This window comes from Protopterus annectens, chromosome 13.part0 (genome assembly GCF_019279795.1).
Source record: "Protopterus annectens isolate FY-2018-M chromosome 13.part0, PAN1.0, whole genome shotgun sequence".
Taxonomy (NCBI): Eukaryota; Metazoa; Chordata; order Ceratodontiformes; family Protopteridae; genus Protopterus; species Protopterus annectens.
Window position 1 is genome coordinate 604858616 of NC_056747.1, and position 18969 is coordinate 604877584.

The following is an 18969-nucleotide window of genomic DNA, read 5'->3' on the forward strand; positions in this document are numbered from 1 at the left end:
GCGGACCCAGACACACCTTCCTGCACCATTACAGACATTTCATCATCATCAGTACCTGGGGCACAAGATTCAGGTTCCCTGCTGCAGGTCACCAGAGCAGCACCAGAACCTACGGGAGGAAAACATGGAACACAGATTACAGTCTCAATACATATTTGACAGAGATGCACTTCAATACTAATGCACACATTCAGAAATGGACACATGCACTCATGGACACTTACACACATGCACACTTGGGCACAGGCACACTTGCACACATGCACACCCCACAGTAAACACACACATCAGTACCGTGTTACACTACTCAATTTACTACCTGTCAATTACAGTTATTGTGAACATAGTCACCAGCATGTCTACTACAGAGTTACACTACCCTTCCTAGTTTTATAAATTGTTTTACAGATAATGTTAAAAAGACTCACCAGCATGTATGGCCTGCCTCATTGCTAGATGGGAGGGACCTGGAAGTGTGAAGAGAGTAATGTCAGTGGGCACATGTGTGCCATTCGTTTTGCACATTATACAGTACAGTAGTACACTAGTTCCCTTATACACATCAGCTGCACATCATGTCTGTATATATATCATGATGACAGATACATACCACATGCACACCTTATGCGTGCATGAAGTAACAGCGTACAGAACAGTCGTATGTACATACCAGGAGTTAACTCTAATCTCACCCTTACCTCTCTTCAAACGTCAACTCAAACTGTACTTCCAAAACCACTGGCTTTGTTCTTCTTGGAGTCCAGGCTAACGTCCCTCTCCCTACCCTCTCTTCACCTTTAACCCCTCATTGTGCATAGAAACTAGCTTCTACCCTGTTTCTTTCACCTTGATGTCCTTCTATGCTCTGACCTACTTCTCCCATCCCTCCCACCTCCTCTTGACTGTCTTCCTTCTTTTCCTCACTTCCCTTCTTGACTCCTGCCTCTTCCATATCATTGTATCTGTCATACTCCTTCTACTTCTCTACCCTTCTGAGCCCTAACTATTATGTATATGGCTTTTGCCTTATTGCATAACCATTATGCTTTAGGTAGGATTGCTTTGAAACCAACGGTACATTGTGTATGACTCTAAACTGTTTGACTTCCTTACATGTATGTTGATTTAATTAACAGGCTGGTGTACAATTCTATTATGTTGGCTGTCTGTATTAACAACTTGTCTGTCTGCCTTTATTACGTTATGTGTGGAGCTTTTCTGCACAGGCCTCTACTGCAAATGGACTTACATCCAGCTAGACTATCTGGGTCAACAAATGTAAAAGTAATAACAATAAATGAATATGGCATCTTACCTGCACGCTCGTTGTCTTGCTGCTGTGTGGATCCAACCTCCATCAGGATGCATGAGTGTTGTTGTTGTTCTGGGGCTGGATCCACAACACTTAGCAGTAGCCCCTCCTGTCTGGTGAGGGGGGGATGTGTGGCCACCCCCCCACCTGTGGCAACCTGTTGCCTGCGGATATCTGCAGCACGCTGGCGGACATTTCTTATCAAATCACTGCAGTGATGTCTCACCTGCTCATATGTCCTATCATGCATGCCAACATCATTTATCCTGCTAACGAGGTTTTGCCACAGTGCAGACCTCTCCTGCTGATTCTGGGTGGTGCGTGAGAACACGATGGCATAGTCATGCACCAGGCTCTGGTGAATCACGTCATCCTCTGCAGCAGAGTAGGCAGGGTTCCTTTTTGGTGCCATGTCTATCTGGAAAGGTACACAAACAGGTTATCAGCATAGTATCTCAACAATACATGGTACACATTCTATACAGGGAGTGTTAACTTCTACTTATTACTGCTTGGTTAAAACTTGATTACAGTGTAGCTATCATTCTATGTCATTTGTACTAAGTACTTGGCCTTCAGACCGGTTGTTTTACATTAGGGAGGTTGGTGGCAAGCACTGTGTTGGCAGGACACATATCTTTCATCCATTGAAGTTGGGAACTGCTGATTGTGGGCCCAGTGTACAAGTGTATTACTTCTGGTATGGGCAGTTGGCCTTCAGGCCAGTTATTTAACATTAACGAGGTTTGTGGTCTGCACTTTCGTGTGACAATAGGCTGTACTCTGCCATTCATAGCTGGGGACATCTGGTTTCAGGTTTATAGTGCCTGCATATCTGAGCTGTATCTTACTGACATTGCTACACCTTGTTTGTTGTAGCAAACACTACATCCAGGCCTCCTGGATCTACCTTTGTTTATATGCTTGTTATCTGTTAGCTTGTTATTTCACTGGTATGCTACTTCCACATAGTACACATCTTCTCAACACATCTGTGACTCACTACTGATATCTGCATTGCTTACTGTACGTACTTCCATGTTACACATGACAGCAAGGGACTGCTTGTCATTGTTGCATTTACTTAATTGTAACACATTGCACTTAGGTTACCTGGCACTTGCTCACTGACACTTTTATATCAGTCAGCAGTTGTAGGTAATGTCAGTACACCCTCACTCCCCATTGGACCTTGTTTTCAATCATTAATTATTACAGAATTCACAATAGTATTCTAGCATGTCCAGAGGTCAGTTGTCAGTTCCCTCCCCAGTCCAGCTGGTGAGTGTGGTACTCCAGAGACAATGTTAGAACAGATGCATGTACACAGATAACCCCCTCCTCCTAACAACAAATTCAAACTCATGTGAGTGATGCAACCATATACCAGACTGTAGGCTAGGCTCTGTCAACTCAATACCGCCATAACCAGTCAGGTGGCAAAGGGGATCACTCACTACACTTCCAGTCTCACGTAGACCTACCACAACAGCGGACCTAACACATGATCACACATGATCATACTTGTAGGCTCGGACCACAGCTCTGCCTGTACAGCAGAGACCTCCTAAGCAGACATCCAGGCAACCACTACCACATAAACGAACATGTGCAACACATATCACACAAAGCCAATGTGCTGAACACTCACAGCCATTAACAGTTAACAACACACCTCATACACCTGTACTAGGTGCCTCTATCATCAGGCACACTCACATCACGTTCACCAGGCTTAACGAGGTGAGGGTCACGGTGTGCAGCCTGTCAGGCACTATGACCTGCCACATAACACAAACACTCAGGTAACCCCAAGGCAGGTACAGGTATGACTCAGTCAATGTCCATGCTGCTGTGAATGGCCTGACACATTCCTCCCTGGACTACATGACATGAGACATTACAGAGCTCTCTGGGCACGTAGCCCGAGACAGTTTGACCCTGACCTTGAGTAGCATCCTACCCTCACCTAGAACGATGCCACAATATCAAGGCACGATGATCCCTTCCAACAACTGACTGACATACTGGTGTCATTCACAGGTGTGCCAATGCCTGCCATCTTGGGGTGGTATGCTTTGCTAGGGACAGCTTGCACCTGTCACCACAGTCCTATTGACATTTGGCGGAGCCTCCTGCTACACCCATAGTGCCTGTATTAGGCAAGGCTCATAAGGCAAACCCACATCCATTTGTATCACAAAGGATGAGGAAGTAAGAGTGATGCTACTCAACACTGGACGTCTAGACCCAAGGATGCACGCACTCAAAACCCTACCTAGCATTCTGGACATCGATATCTGTGCAGTAACATGAACCTGTTTCAGGTTTCACAGGAGCACACCAGTACTACCACGTTATAGCTGTTACCATTCTTGTCGGCCCCAACACTTGAACAAGGGAGGGGGAGTATCAGTATTCAATGCAGATTCCCACGCCTCCACATTGGTGGCACAGTACAACATAGGTGTTAGGCCACTGAGTACAGAAGACGTAGTTAGGGACCTGGGGAAGAAACATGGTAGCGGTCTGTCATTTGTCTACCACATGGCCAACATGGATTGACAGACATGTTATATAGCCCAGCTAATCATGAGGGATTCACATGTATGGCAGGGGAGGTCATTGTGCCTCTTTACTCATCCATCATCAGGCCTATAATTGCGTACAATGCACCTTTTGGGATGTACCTAACCAGACACCTACAGCAACTGGTACAGGACAACAGTACATCATCAAGGGGATGCAATGGCTCACACAGATGTCATATGCTGCCCAGGTAAAGTGAATCCAGCTGGACTCAGTGGCATACTGCCTGTTCAGAGGCAATCTGTGCGTGCCATATACAGCCATGTCCTACCTAGCAGTAATGAACGTGCTGCACCTCAGGCAATCAGAGTCCCATACAGCCACATGCTCAGGAGAGCTGGACCTCAGCACTGACATACATGGACATGCTGGAGGGGCATATTCCTAACCGCGAGGCTCCCTTCACTCTGTAATGAGCTCACACTACTGGTTAGGCAGAGTCCCTCATTGACTCTCTTCCACAGGAATCTGGATGAGTGGATGGAGATCATAGTTGTACCCCAGGTATCACTTCTATGTCACTGTTAGACAGAGGCACAGTATACTAACGTCGGACAAGGGCATAGCAGCATAACTTGTAATTGGGTGGCAAAAGACAAACACATTCTACTAGGCTTACCAATGCCCTAGGGCAAATAGCCTAGTATGAACCTATGAATATGTGTGTACTGCTATAGTACTTCTGCCATATGTTGCATGTGTATGTGTGTTGTGGGGGATGCACAGGTAATGGCCAGATACTTCTGCACAGGTGACACGTCTGACACATTCTGGGTGTTCATCCATACATACTGGATGTGTGCTGCCATCCAACCCTGTGATGTGGACACACATTACTCAGCCTGGATATACATATCCAAACAACACCACAAGCACAGTACACTACCTTGCTATGTATGCATGTAATTACACAGTTATTCAGTAGTTATGACAGTGATGCTATCCATGCAGCCCACTGGGCCAGTGGAAGCCACAACACACACCGCCAGCACCTTTGCATATGCTTACCACAGACATCCCACATACTGCATGTACTGTGCACACAGATATCTAACCCAGAACAACTGCACACCACTTATTAATCCTGTCCAGTGGACTACAGATACAGGCATATTGTATAACAATAGTAGGAGACTACTGCAGCACAGGGCAGATTCACATGACGGGAAGGCATCTGTTGTCTGCAGTGTTAAGATGCTTCACATTCACCAAATGCAGAGATATTGGCAACATTGTTGCAGACAGTTTAGGTGCAGGTACCCCCCCCATTGTCCTACACATGTGTTATTAGTTATCCCAGATGACTGTAACCTCCCTATCCTCTCACATGTCCAGGTGAGAGCCACCCTCATCATTGCAGAACACATATCATCACTGTTACGAAATGGTATCCCTGGATGTGTGCTACATTCACCCCTGGAGGACATAGCACCACATGACAGACTGATATTAATCCCTGGCCATACTACAGGATATGTACCTGAACAGTGCCATACATACACAGTGGTCCCACACCAATGAGGAGGAACCTCTACTGACCCTGGGAACTACTGCATCATATGCACAACTGGCCTTGTGTTCTAAGCTATGGAAGTGTTAGTTATGGCCCACATGTACAACAATATAACATATGTTTATATTTCATGACTATGTACACACAACCTATCTCATGGACATACCTATAGATAGTGAACCATGATAAATTTGGAGGTGTCACAGTATACACAGGATTAACCTGCTACTTTGCATTACCTGTGTTTGTGGCAGCTGTTGCTGTGCCAGTGGTGCTGCTTGCTGCTTGCTCCTTGCTGCTTGCTGCTGCTTTTGCTGCTGGCAGTCCTAATATTTGTTTGGTTGTTTTCTCTGTCTCTCTCTCTCTCTCTCTCTTTCTCCGTAGTGTTTGTGCAATGAATGTATTGCGTGAGTGTAGTGTGGGTACTCAATGCTTTTGTAGGTATCTGCATAGGTCCATGTGATGGCCTCTGCACCAATTGTAAGGCAGCATTTGCTAATTGCATGCAGCTGGATGTGTACTGATTGCATGTCTCACTGTGATTTCAGGACACTGCTATAAAAGGGGTATGTGAGATAGGCATTGCCCTTTCAGATTGTAGGGCGTGGACCATGCTGGTATGCTGTTGACAGTGTTTTGTGAGTGTGAAGGTTAGTACATCTCCCATGCTTCATGCTGTGTTGTAGATTCAGGTTGCTGCATTTATCTTGCCTGTTTCCTGTAGTGAGTGTGTATGCATACTGACACCTACAACTATATGTCATATGTATTGCTATATAAATATATATATATCTGTGTACATATACATACTTTCATATATGTACATTAGCTGACATTATTGGGTACAAGCTAACAATTAGCAGGGCTGTTTCTGTTAACACTACACTAGTATGGGAATCCAGTAATTGGGACTATAAAAGTCTGCATGACATGCTTTGGGTAGTAGACATACTATATTGCCTTTATCTTCATTCCTACTATTACATGTTCCACTTATTTAGCACTATATTCCTGTATGAGAGTCATGGCTTAGTGGTAGGTCATACAGACTAGTGTTACAATGGTCTTGTGGTAGGGCCTACTAGTATGCTCATATTCTGCTTTTGAGTTGAGTATAGGGCCTATCAATCAAAGTGCTGGAGGCACCTTTAAGCAGTTAAAGGGGTTAGTAGGTCTCACAGGAGCCAGGCTGTGTTGCAGATTCTGGTTGCTGCATATATCTTCACTGTTTCCTGTAGTGAGTGTGTATGGCTACTGAGACCTACAACTATATTTCATATGTATTAATATATATTTATATATATGAATGTGTAGATATACATACCTTCACATATGTACATTACCTTACGTTACTATGTACAAGCTAACAGGTAGCAGGGCTGTTTCTGTTAACACTGAACTAGTATGGGAATCCAGTAATTTGGCCATTAAAACTCTACCTGACATGCTTTGGATAGTACATCTCCTATATTGCCTTTATACTGATTCCTACTATTACATGTTATATTTATTTTAGCACTGTGTTCTTGTAAAGCAGGCATGGCTTAGTGGTAGGTCATACAGACTAATGTTACCAAGGTCCTGGGTTCGAGACTGACAGTGGGAATTTATTTTTCTTTCCAGACTTTCAAACTGAGTACAGGACCTGTCAATCAAAGTGCCATAAAGGCACTTTTAAGCACTTAAAACCAGGTCTGCGCTAGTTTGCGCGGAGCTCACGCATGCGCACTGATGGTGAGCTCCGCTAACACAAGCGCACACCCGCGCTAATTTCTTTGAAAGAAAAGAAAAAGGGGTGACAGGAAAGTGGTGAAAAAGGGGTCACAAAGAGGGTAAGACAGTATGGAAACAAGCGTGGGATTTGCAGGAGGGATGTAGGTAAGGCCCATAGATGCCCATGTCTTTGGCAGCAACAGCTGTGCATTTCCATGTATTTTGGTGAGACATTGGAAACCTTTCACCCCTGAGAGAGGTGTCAGGACAACATTAATATTTGTTGTAGAGCCAATTGTAATTAACTGTTTCAATGTCAAGCAGACATGTGTGCGACATGGACAGCTATGTATGGGGCGTAATTTTTTGTGGGTACAGAGTGCCCTTTTTTTTTTTTTCAGGTGAGAGTGGTATGTCAGGTGAAGGAAGTCGGTATAGCTGGGGAGGTAGGTTGGGTAGGTTAACAGACAAGACAGACAAGACGCATACAGGGGCGGTGTATGACACACGTGGGGGGGTTACACAACTGACGGGGACGGAGGTTGGGATTTCCAAGATGCATGAGCCCACAGATGGCAACAGTGGAACTGATATCCCCACCCATAGGCAGTTGCCACTGTTCCTTCACAGCCCAGGACGGGGCTGTGCTGGGGGCTGTGTTGGCGGGGCAACGGCCGGGGCCGTTAGCTGTGCCACACGAGCCTCAAGCTGGCGTAGGGGCCCAAGAACAGTGTCTTGGATCTCCCTTCGCACCACAGATCTCCCTTCGCACCACAGACCGGACACCGCGGAGGGTGAGTGGACAAACCCCTCCGGCCACACTTGCAGAGGGGGGACGGGCCCCATCCCCTGCAGCTTCCACCCGAAGGTGGCACAGGGCCACCGGAGGGTCCGGCCTGGGCACTAGTGCCAGGTGCAGTCACCAGCTGAGGTGGGAGAGGTGGGTCCGCTGGGACCTGCCTTCCCAAGCGTTCTAGGTTTGTGAGTAGTTATGTTAGTTTGGGTTAGTGGCATTGTATTCCATTCAGATTAGTTGTAACAGCATGCATTGGTATTCCCATCAAACAAACACCCAGATATTAACACCATTGAACAAGGGGCATATCAATATCACATGCATTATTTGAACAGAAATACACAGTCAAACAACATGCAGGGTTGATTAATGGCAACAGGCCATCAGATTTGCAGGTATGAACAGGGCACATGCACGAACAGCCATGCATATATTTTTGAAACGGACAAATGTCCATGATTAATGAAATGTTCACATACCATTACTTAGTGGGTGTTGTTATATGGAATTATAGGGTTGGGCGGAGATAGAAAGTGATGACACATTCATATGTTACACATTGATTTACATTTGTAATAGGTACACAATTAAGTTGAGGCTGATGTTTCAAAATAAATTTTATTTGACTGTCAAGCTACACCTGTTACAAATACATCACTATCCTACTTATTTTGAATTTGATCAGATACATCATCCTGCTACACTTTGATGACAGGACAGGGGACAAATATGGCTGTTTAGTCTGTCAGATAATCATTCATTCTATCTGCAAATTGTTTACTGTGATCACCATATACAGCATTTGGCCTAGACATTCCAGATTCTGACACACTGAAATCAGTTTGGGATATTAAGTTGTACTTCCCATATGCATTTAGTTCTGTAGAAACACACTGGGGCTAATATATTCTGGGGTTATTACTACTTTATTTATTCATACATGACCCTTTCTGTCACTCTCACACATCCTGCAACTTCACAGTTCAGGTTGCTACTTCTAGGCTTTGTTCACATGTTAGACTAGTGGTGATTCAAACACTTTCCAACAGCCTCACTTCTGTCATGATTCAGCATTTCAACAGGGGATATATCTCACATGTGACTACCTCAGATTCTGACGCTGTACTCTTGAGACTACTGCAGGTTACACTATATTTAATTAATGGTGGGACATCTGTATTACAGCACTGTTTAATTCTATCAATTATATTTCCAGTTACACTTGCATACTGATGAACTTGTTGCAGCCATACCTGCAGACTTTCAAATCTTGCTTGCACATTATATTACTTTTAATCAATACACTGCAGTGTTCTGATACATGCTACAGTATAATATTTATTTACAAGTACTGGGTGGGGTTACTAACCTGCATGGTGGCGCATCCGCACCAGCCTACGGGCATGCATCTCGCGGTTCATAGAGCGGACACCTGCAGCTGTAATACGAAAGAGGTAATATTGGACTACACATCTCCATGGTATCAGCTAGTTGAAATCCTTACATACATAAGTAAAATGTAACTTACTCAGTAGTGGGGCGTTGGGCATATCCCGGGCCTCCTGGATCCATTCGGTCAACTGGTCTTGCTTGTGTCGCTTCAGGTCCACATGGTGGTGACGGACCTGCTCACCAGTGCGTGGAATGCCAGTAGCACTGGTCAGATCACGAGCCAACTGGTCCCATGCCTCTGCCCTATATGCTCCCCATGAGACCTGGCCCTGCATGAGTTGGGCCTCGTGATGATGGACAAGGAGCCAGACCATGTATCTGGACTCCTCAACGCCCCAACGCTGTGCTCGAAAGCAATGTCCCTCACCTACTCCACTCATTCTGACTGCAGCTCTGTTCTACAATCGTTTCTGCTGTGTATTCCCGCCTATGGGGCTTATATATGCCGCTTTTCCCGCACATTTCTCTGATTGGCCATTTTGGAATTGTATCTACTTCACTGAAAATGCTTTCTTATGCTCCATTCTGGATTTTATCCCATATATATGCTATTTCTGCATTTCATGGTATTGCTGTCATGGCTTAGTGGTGTAGTACCTTGACTCTAGTGCATGGTATCCTGGGTTCGACTCTGGCAACTGACTTTTGATTTTCCTGACAGAAATGAGTTGAAGACCTGTCAATCAAACATGCCAAAAGCACTTTTAAGCACTTAAAACCAGGTCTGCGCTCGTTTGCGCGGAGGTAACGCATGCGCACTGGCAGTTAGCTTGTGGGAGCGCAAGCGGTGTGCGCTGGGATAAACCTTAATTGGCTAGTGACACACATGTTCAGCTGAGCACAGCTAGTTGCAAACAGTTTCAGCCTGTTAAACCGGTGCCTAGCAACGGCGCAGTTTGCAGCTTTTAAACACTACTCAGCTACGGGCACTCCGTCTCACAGCAGCTTAGCTATCAGTACATTTCTGACTATTTTTATTATTGTGTTACTTCAGAATATATGCTCCATTTCATTCCATTTTACAAAAGGGAATACATTTACATTTGTACAATACTGTCAGGGGCTTTTAGTGCTTATTTACAAAAAAAAAGGTTGTTGTGGGGGCTCGAACCCTGCCTGCCTACTCTTAGGCCGGCAACTCTACCGCTAAGCTATTACTTCTTGGCTTACTTTGCATATTTAGTTCTTATATCCTTTTCCACTGACTGCTAACTGTGATTGCGCTAGTAGCACACCACGAGCGCACATAGTAGCAAACATTTACGGGGTTTAACAAAAAAAAAAAAGGTTTTAATTTAATTTTGTGACATCTCTTCACTTTATACACTGATGGTCAGTCGGGGCATGTGTTGTGTAGTGTGTTTATTCACATTTCCATGGCCTTTCTCGTGGCTGTTTACTTTCAGCCATTCTAGTCTTCTGGGGGCGTGTCCGCTTGCAGGGCTTAGCCTACAGACACGCCCCCTACTCTCTTACATGGACCGTGTAAGAGTTACTAGTGTGATTCAGCATGCCTCATGCACCTCATGCATATGCATGACATGCTGACATCACACAGTTTAACTGCAGCCTCCGTGTAAGAGTTATAACTCTTACACGGAGGCTTCCTGAATCTGGCCCACAATGTTGTAATTAAATCAAAAGGTGCTTCAACAAAGTATTAGTTTAACGGTGTGCACACTTATGCAACCAGATTATTGTACACTTTTTATTTTTTATATTTTTTTCCCCTAACAGATTTGTTTGTTTTTCAATTGAATTGTACAGGTTATAGGTCACATTAAAGGTGGGAAAAGTTTTAAATGAGTTATTGTGGTCTCATTTTTTTATATCGCAAAAACCTGGCACTTTAACAGGGGTGCGTACACTTTTTATATCCACTATACAGGAATAGCACTGCTTCTACTGCTATAATCAGCTATACACTAATGCTTTGGCACACTACTAAAACACCCAAAAAAGGTAGTAAAGGTGTATAATGATGGAAAAATGCCATGAAAGAACAAGGTAACCAAGACACATAATGACAAAAGATTGCTGTTAAAGAGTTCCATTTTTGTATACAAAGTGGACCACAACTGTCTGGCAGAAATCCAACTTGAGCTGGTATTCCAATAACAACAACAGCAGGAACCAAAAAAAACAGAATTTAATCACTCTCCAGCTCTTCGGCAAAGCCTTCAATGAGTACAGACTAATAAAAATTCATCTTCAGTTAAATACACTTAACAATTAAACAATCATCTAATTACATATTAAATTAATAACCTCCAATTACATTCCAGATTAAGGCCCAAAGGAGACAAGGTATTACATTTTAAAATAAAAATACTTTCTTTATATAATAACTTCTTTTTATAAAAATATTCGGAATAAAAAACAGCTGAGACTTTTTCTAAAATAGTGGCTTTTAAGCCTTCAGGATTCAAATGATGAAATAACATAAAATGTTTAACAACAGGAGATTCTTCTTTTTGTTTAATAACATTCCTAGCATGTTCCTGGGGCCTTACTTTCCCCTTTGTATACAATACCACAAGGACATTGTAGGGCATATATTATACAGTCTCACAGGTATACCTTTCATTAGGATAGCAGAACTGGCCATTTAAATGTGTAAAAGTCCTAACTACATAATTACATACCTTACAATGGCCACAAGAGTATGTACCCTTCATATTTACATTACTACCATTTCTACTACAAAAAGGAAATTTAAAATTGTTATGCACCAAGATGTCCATTAAATTTCGACCCCTTCTAAAGGAAATACCTAAATTAGGGGAAATCAACATTGCTGAAATTAATAGATATTTCCAATAATACTTCACCAGATTAGTCAAAATGGTGCTAAAGGCTCCATGTGCTGAGACAAAATACATTTGTCTTCTATCATTATTTTTCTTACCTGCCTTATAGTATGGCTCACCAACACACTCAGAATTATCATTTTTCAGAAGAATCAGTTATAACCTTCTCTATTGCCACCTGTACAGAATGACTATTATAACCTCTAGATGTAAACATAGGATACATTATATCCACTTCCCTATAGAAATCCCTATCATTATTGCACAATCTTCTCAATCTTAAGCAAGAGAGAGAAGTTATAGTATGTATAGGATGGCAACTACTCCCCCCTAAATACTGATTGCCATCTTCAAATTTTCTATATACTGTTGTTCGTAAAACATTATTTTCCTCCAAAATTAATTTCAGATCCAAAAGTGTAATGTGCCTGCCTACCTGTAGGCCATCAAAATGAAGTTTAAATCTATTATTTTGCAGCTCTGCAACAAACTTTTCAATTTCACCCAAACCTCCTTTACAAATAAAAATAAGATCATCGATAAATCTAAAATATTTGACAACATTTTCCTTTAAGAAGGTATTGTGATATAAATATTCTAATTCGTATAGCCCCATCATCAAAGTGGCATACATGGGGCAAAAGATGCCCCCCCCATTGCAGTGCCCTGTACTTGCTTATAAACTTGATCATTAAATATAAAAAAATTATTACTCAAGCAAAGATCTAATAGTTCCATAACATAGTATGTTTCAAGACTTTCACCTATAAACTATTTAACAGCTTCTAGTCCAAATTGCCTCTGAATACTTGTGTAAAGACTAACAACATAAACACTTCACTGGACCACGGAAGTCCTGACAATTTCATCAAAAAATCCAAACTATCCCTAATATAACAGGGCATCTTCACCACATATTCATGGAAAAATACACCAATTTTAGATAAAAAATACTTCTCTGCAGAAACTATAAGCCTACTAGGAGGGTTGGCACTATTTTTATAAATTTTAGTCAGGCAGTAGAAGACAGCCAACTCAGTGTCCTGTGGATTAAATTTCCTTTCCATATCAGCACGAGAAAAATATTTTAATCTCACACCCTTTTCAATAAGCATCTCAAACGCAATAGCTTTTTAATACTCATTTCTACAGCTTTTTTATATGTGTATTGATCATTCAAATGTGACATACACATATTAAATACCGTTCAACATTCATAATGACTATTTTACCCCCTTTATCAGAGGGTTTGATTACTATTTCCTCATTTGTAGCTAACAATTGCATTTCATTCCATTATTCAGCATTTAAATTATATTTCACATCATTTTTATTTTGCATAAAACTATTATAAGCATCCTCTATAGCAAAATTCAGCATATGTAAAAAATGTTTAATTGTTTCATGTTGATTTGGTGGAACATGTGAAGACTGGTACAGATGGGTGAAGGCTGCCAGCCTAGCCAGATACAATTGTGCATACAATTCTATCATTTGTAAATATGAATGTTGAATTTAAAACAATGTGGCAACATTGCCATCTGCTGTAAAGAAAGCTAAGTCAAGCATTTCTTGTTGGTCCTTTGAAATTAAAATTATTTCATCACTGCCTTTGATGTTTTACAAGTCAGCTCCAGTTCGGCTAGATGAAGGCTTCCTGCCTATTTTTTTAAGGCTAATGTTAATGACCAGAATTTACATGTGGAATGTCCTTTATTGCTCTAAGTGTAAAATAATGTAAATGCAGTTTCTGTCAGCCTGGGAACTCCAGGAATTGTAAAAATATGATGTAATGTTTTAGCAGAACTGCAATTTCAATTTAAACAGTGAGAACTAGAGATTATTAAGCATTTTTGTCTGGACATCCAACTCAGCAATGCCTTATGCTCTCTTTGTGCAAGTAGTATGTTAGAACTGTGTTTTCTCCTAGAAGTAGCTAGGAATTAGAAAAGATTAGACTAAGTGTTTTCTGTTATGTCAGAACTGTTCTACTGAATTATTTTAAGTATTTATGTGTGATCTCTGAACTTTTGACTAGCATTGTATAGTAGAAAGTATTGTCTTAAGGTTTTAATTATTTATTATTAAATATTTTAAAACCCTTTTAACTGTGGCTGGTTTGTGTAGAGATAAGTTAAACTCTAAGAGTGCATTGCATATATATAAGGATCCTGTACCAGGTCACTCTAATAAGCCTTGAGACTGTTTAGTCACATCTACCAATTGGATAATAATATTGCACAGTAATAATTAGACACCCTTTTAAGGGCCTTTGAGTAGCTGATAAATATTAGCTGGGTGGTGTCAGTAATTACTACCATATAGTCTGGGTAAAAGGGGCACAGCTGGAGAACCTGTGCCAGTCTTCCCCAGAAGTGTATGTGGTTGTGTAAACTCTTATCTCAAAGTGTGTGTGTGTCAGCTACTTGGGCAGGGACACGAAGCACTGGTTGCACAGAGAGGGTGTGCTGGAGATTTTAGCTTTCTCAGCTAGGCTGAGATCTGGACCCTATAACTGTGCCAGTGGAGAGTCTTATTGGGGACCTGAGGAGCAAGGGAGCAACCAGCCCCAGACTGACTGTGATCTCTGTGTGCTCTTAAGGGAAATTGCATTTTACTGTGTGTATTTGTTATCCTTTCCTCCTATATGAGATGCTCTCTTTGGTGTTAGTGGTGAGGATTGAGATTCCTTGATTGCTGGGCCAAGACACGGGCGTCACAGAACAAAATCACTTTTAAATTCTGTTTTACTAATATCAAACAGACTATATGCGTTAATATCAGCATAAAAATCAGCAGTCTCCTCTGGGTCAGATAAACAGGAATAAAACCTTTCCTCATTACTATCATTTAAATATTCATTAGACAAAACATTTGTATTTTTATTAGCAAAAAAATGCACTAAATGCAATTGTTGACATAACCTGAATACATCACACTTTAACTCATAACGGCTAGGCATCACTGTTGGTATATATTTTAAGCCATAGTTCAGCACTTTAACTTGAGCATCAGACAAAGATGCACCAGAAATATTATGCACTATAGAGTTCAAAGTTAATTTAGTACCATTTACTCTTCTTGTAATTCCTGGTGCCATCACGGCTCTTGAATTCTGACTGGAATCTCCCTCTCTTATGGTCATTATGCCCCTCCTCTTGTTTTTTATTATTCCCTTTCCGAAAGTCATTATTTAATTTTGAGGGATTTTGGGCTACTGACAAGCGTGGAAACTGTTCTCCTCCTTCGGTAGATACACCAGAAATGTCTGACGCAAACAACACGCCCCTTGAAGATAAGAGAGATTTCTTTAAAAAAAAAAAAAAAAAAAAAAAAAAAACAAACAGAGCCATTTTTATGGTTAAAACGATCCTTTTTTTACCATAGAAAAGCATAACCTCCCTCATAATCTTTCAAATCTATTTTTAACTTAGTGCTTTTCCGTTCAATCAATTATTGCTCATATTTTTCTAATAATGTCTCTCCATGTGCCCAGGAGCAAGCAACTTAACCAAACTATTATGTGTACTTTTAACATCACCCCTCAGTTTGTTTTGTTTAATACAGTCCCATTCTAGCAGAATGGAAATCCATTCTACAGCGCAACGAGGTGCAGCAGCTAACCACTTTTTAGAAAAGTTCACCTCCACTTCATCGGACATATCAAAAGGAGTGGAGGGGGTTTTGAAGGCTCTCAGCCCCCTAGGTGTGAAGTCAAGGTCTATATATCTTTGTAGACCTAACATATTAAAATAAGATGCAGTCTCTTTATGTAGTAAATATTCAAGTTTATCCAAAAGAGCTCCTGACTCACCAGGTAAGGATGAAGAAGAATTAGATTCACCAACTGCTACAAACGGATTCTCTACTCTGTTCCTTCTCTCATGTTCAAATTTATCCATGAAATTACTGGAACCAGAAGCAATGTTACCTCTTCCACCAGCACCAGTTGTTGGAACAATGCTACCGGTGTATGGATGCACAATAAAAATATCCAACGTCTTCTGGGTATTGTTCAGTGTATCTTCTCTGAGAATTCTAGATATGTTGAAAGAAGGTTCACTAGCCATCAAAAAGAACCGAAAAGAAAAGGTGGGAAAAGTTTTGAAATGATTTATTGTGGTCTCATTTTTTTTTTATATCACAAAAACCTGGCATTTTAACAGGGGTGTGTACACTTTTTATATCCACTGTACAGGAATAGCACTGCTACTACTTCTATAATCAGCTATACACTAATGCTTTGACACACCAGTAAAACACCGAAAAAAGGTAGTAAAGGTATATAATGATGGGAAAAATGCTCTGAAAGAACAAGGTAACCAAGACACATAATGACAAAATATTGGTGTTAAGACTTCAATTTTTGTATATATAGTGGGTCACAACTATCTGGCAGAAATCCAACTTGATCTGGTATTCTGTTAAGACATTAAACATGCATCACAAAATGGAGGTAATACTTCCCAGAAAGGAAGCTGTTGCAGCTAACGAGTTTCTACAAAGGGAAAGGGACCAATAAAAGTCAAGAAGGCTAAGACTGGGCTAGAATGGAATTCTAGTCCCACATTCCACACAGCTCATTCAGCATCATGTGTAATCAAGCCTTAAAGTGGAACTAGAGTTAAAGAAACTGGAAATACTGGAATTGAGTGAATGGACAATACCCAAACCCAAAGTAACAAGGCGGTCTGTTTGTAGGGAATTCAGAGCTTCCATTACCCAGTATTATAAATTATATCATGCCAGTTACTACAAGATGAAGGTATTTCTGCATCTCTAAAAAGGGGAATTTTATAAAGAATGCCTCAGCATAAGCTTACCTGCAGACAGAAGAATTATCCAAACAGTTGTTGGGGTAGTTGCTAAAAATCAGAGAATTAGAATTTCAATCCTCAGAGCAACAAGAATTATGATTATCTAAACCAGTCTGAAATTTTAGATGATCTTGTAAGCAGGTGATAACTGGTTTAATTTTGCTTCTGAGAGCAAACCGAGTTCCAAATGTAGTGGTTGTCTGTCAGTATAACCGTTATTTCATTGAACAGGAAAGGGCCTTATGTTTGGGAGGATTGTACACTAATCCTAAGACTATGGCATCTCAGGGTATCCCCCTACTTTCAGGTACAGCAATCACAGAGCATCAGGGGCATTCTGGGTATAGCCTACCACTATGTCTGGAGGAGGGAGACACCTTAAAAGCATAAGAGCAAGGTACAAAATTCATTGCTTTTGTAAAAGAATTACAGTATGATTTTCAAAGTATCAGGATTCTCAACACTGGGTGTTAAACTTTCAACAGGAAGCCCAGTTTTTGAGTACTAATATGGACAAAGTTTTGATATGGAGTGATATATTTTCATGTGACATCTCTACCAGCTATTTGGTAAGCAGCCTACATGGGAATGGATGAAAACATCAACAAGCCTTACTGGCTCTAGAGCTGATCACAAATGTCAAGCAATATACTAGGACTGATTCTTCCTTGTTTATTAAGTTGGCATGTGACACTTTGCCTTATGGAATTGCTACTGTTCTGCTGCATAAGTATCTCAATTGTAGAAGAGATTTCATCACATTCAGTTCACTGTCATTTTTTAAATGCTGACTAGAATTAATCCCAAAGCAACACAGAAGTCCTTAGCCCAATCTAGGTTGTAAAGAAATGTATTCAATATTTGCATGAGAAGATAGTGCTACTAATAACAAATCACCATCCACAGGGCTCCAATATTAACCCAAGTAAAAGGGGGTTTGTAATTACTGCATCAAACACACAGCATATTCACATTTTCTCATAGTACAGCCATATAAAATTAAATTCAGAATTACTAAAGAGAGCATTAATGTCTGCAGAACATCACAAAGTGCAGGATATACATGACAGGTGTACAAAGTACGGTTGTGAAAGTAAACTTACCATAATACTAGATGTTCAAAAAGATCATTGCTGCAGTAGTCTTAACATATATGGGGAAGTCCTGCCAAGGATCACACCAGCCGGTCAGCTTCTAAAGCTTTAGGGCACCTTCCACATGTCCAAGTCACTATACACTTCAAGTACAGCAGCATAAAATCAGTGGCTAGGGTGCCAAAACTTCAGTGCTTTCCTGTCTCAGAAGATGGAGACTATAGCCCTAACAGATAGGAACAGCTGAGATGGCATAAAGCTGAATCTTGATAGAAGATTAAGAAAGGTCAGAAGACAATCAATCACACAAATACTGCAGAACCAAGGGGTCTATGCCTTGAAAGAGTCCTTGGTTCTTGTCGTGGCACCAACTAGAAAATCTTTTTTTTTTTTCACTTAACCATGTACAATTTCCTAGTAGCATGTTTATATTGTCCCCTTTAATACCTGCTGTACTTTCTCATGAATAAGGTGTCTATAAGTTATTACAAATCTATCATCCAGGCAATCATCTAAAAAGTTCAAAGATCAGGTGCATCAAACCACTCATTTGTTGGAGTAAGCCCATTCCATGAGGAAGCTTGTGGTAATTGCTCTTGGTCGTTTTCAAAGGAAGGGAAAACCACTGATATCTAGGCCAAAATGGGGTCACCACAATTATCCTTGGAGAGTCCTTCTGCAACTTTAGAAGAACCCAGGTTATTAGAGGAAAGACTGGAAAGTCATACAGGAACATTCGTCACTATGGGAATTAAAGGTATCTTCCAGGCCTGTGCACAAGGAGTCCTGGAGCGCACTTTAACTGTCAGTTGTGGCTGGAGGTGAACAAATCTATTTGAGAAGTTTCCGAAAAATGGGTCAATTCCTGGAAAA

General features: G+C 41.2%; 1 protein-coding gene across 2 annotated transcripts in view; it reads right to left on the minus strand.

The window, feature by feature from the left end:
- The window catches only part of YPEL2 (yippee like 2), a 955069-nt gene that overhangs the window by 581581 nt on the left and 354519 nt on the right, over window positions 1-18969 (minus strand). The window lies entirely within an intron of this gene.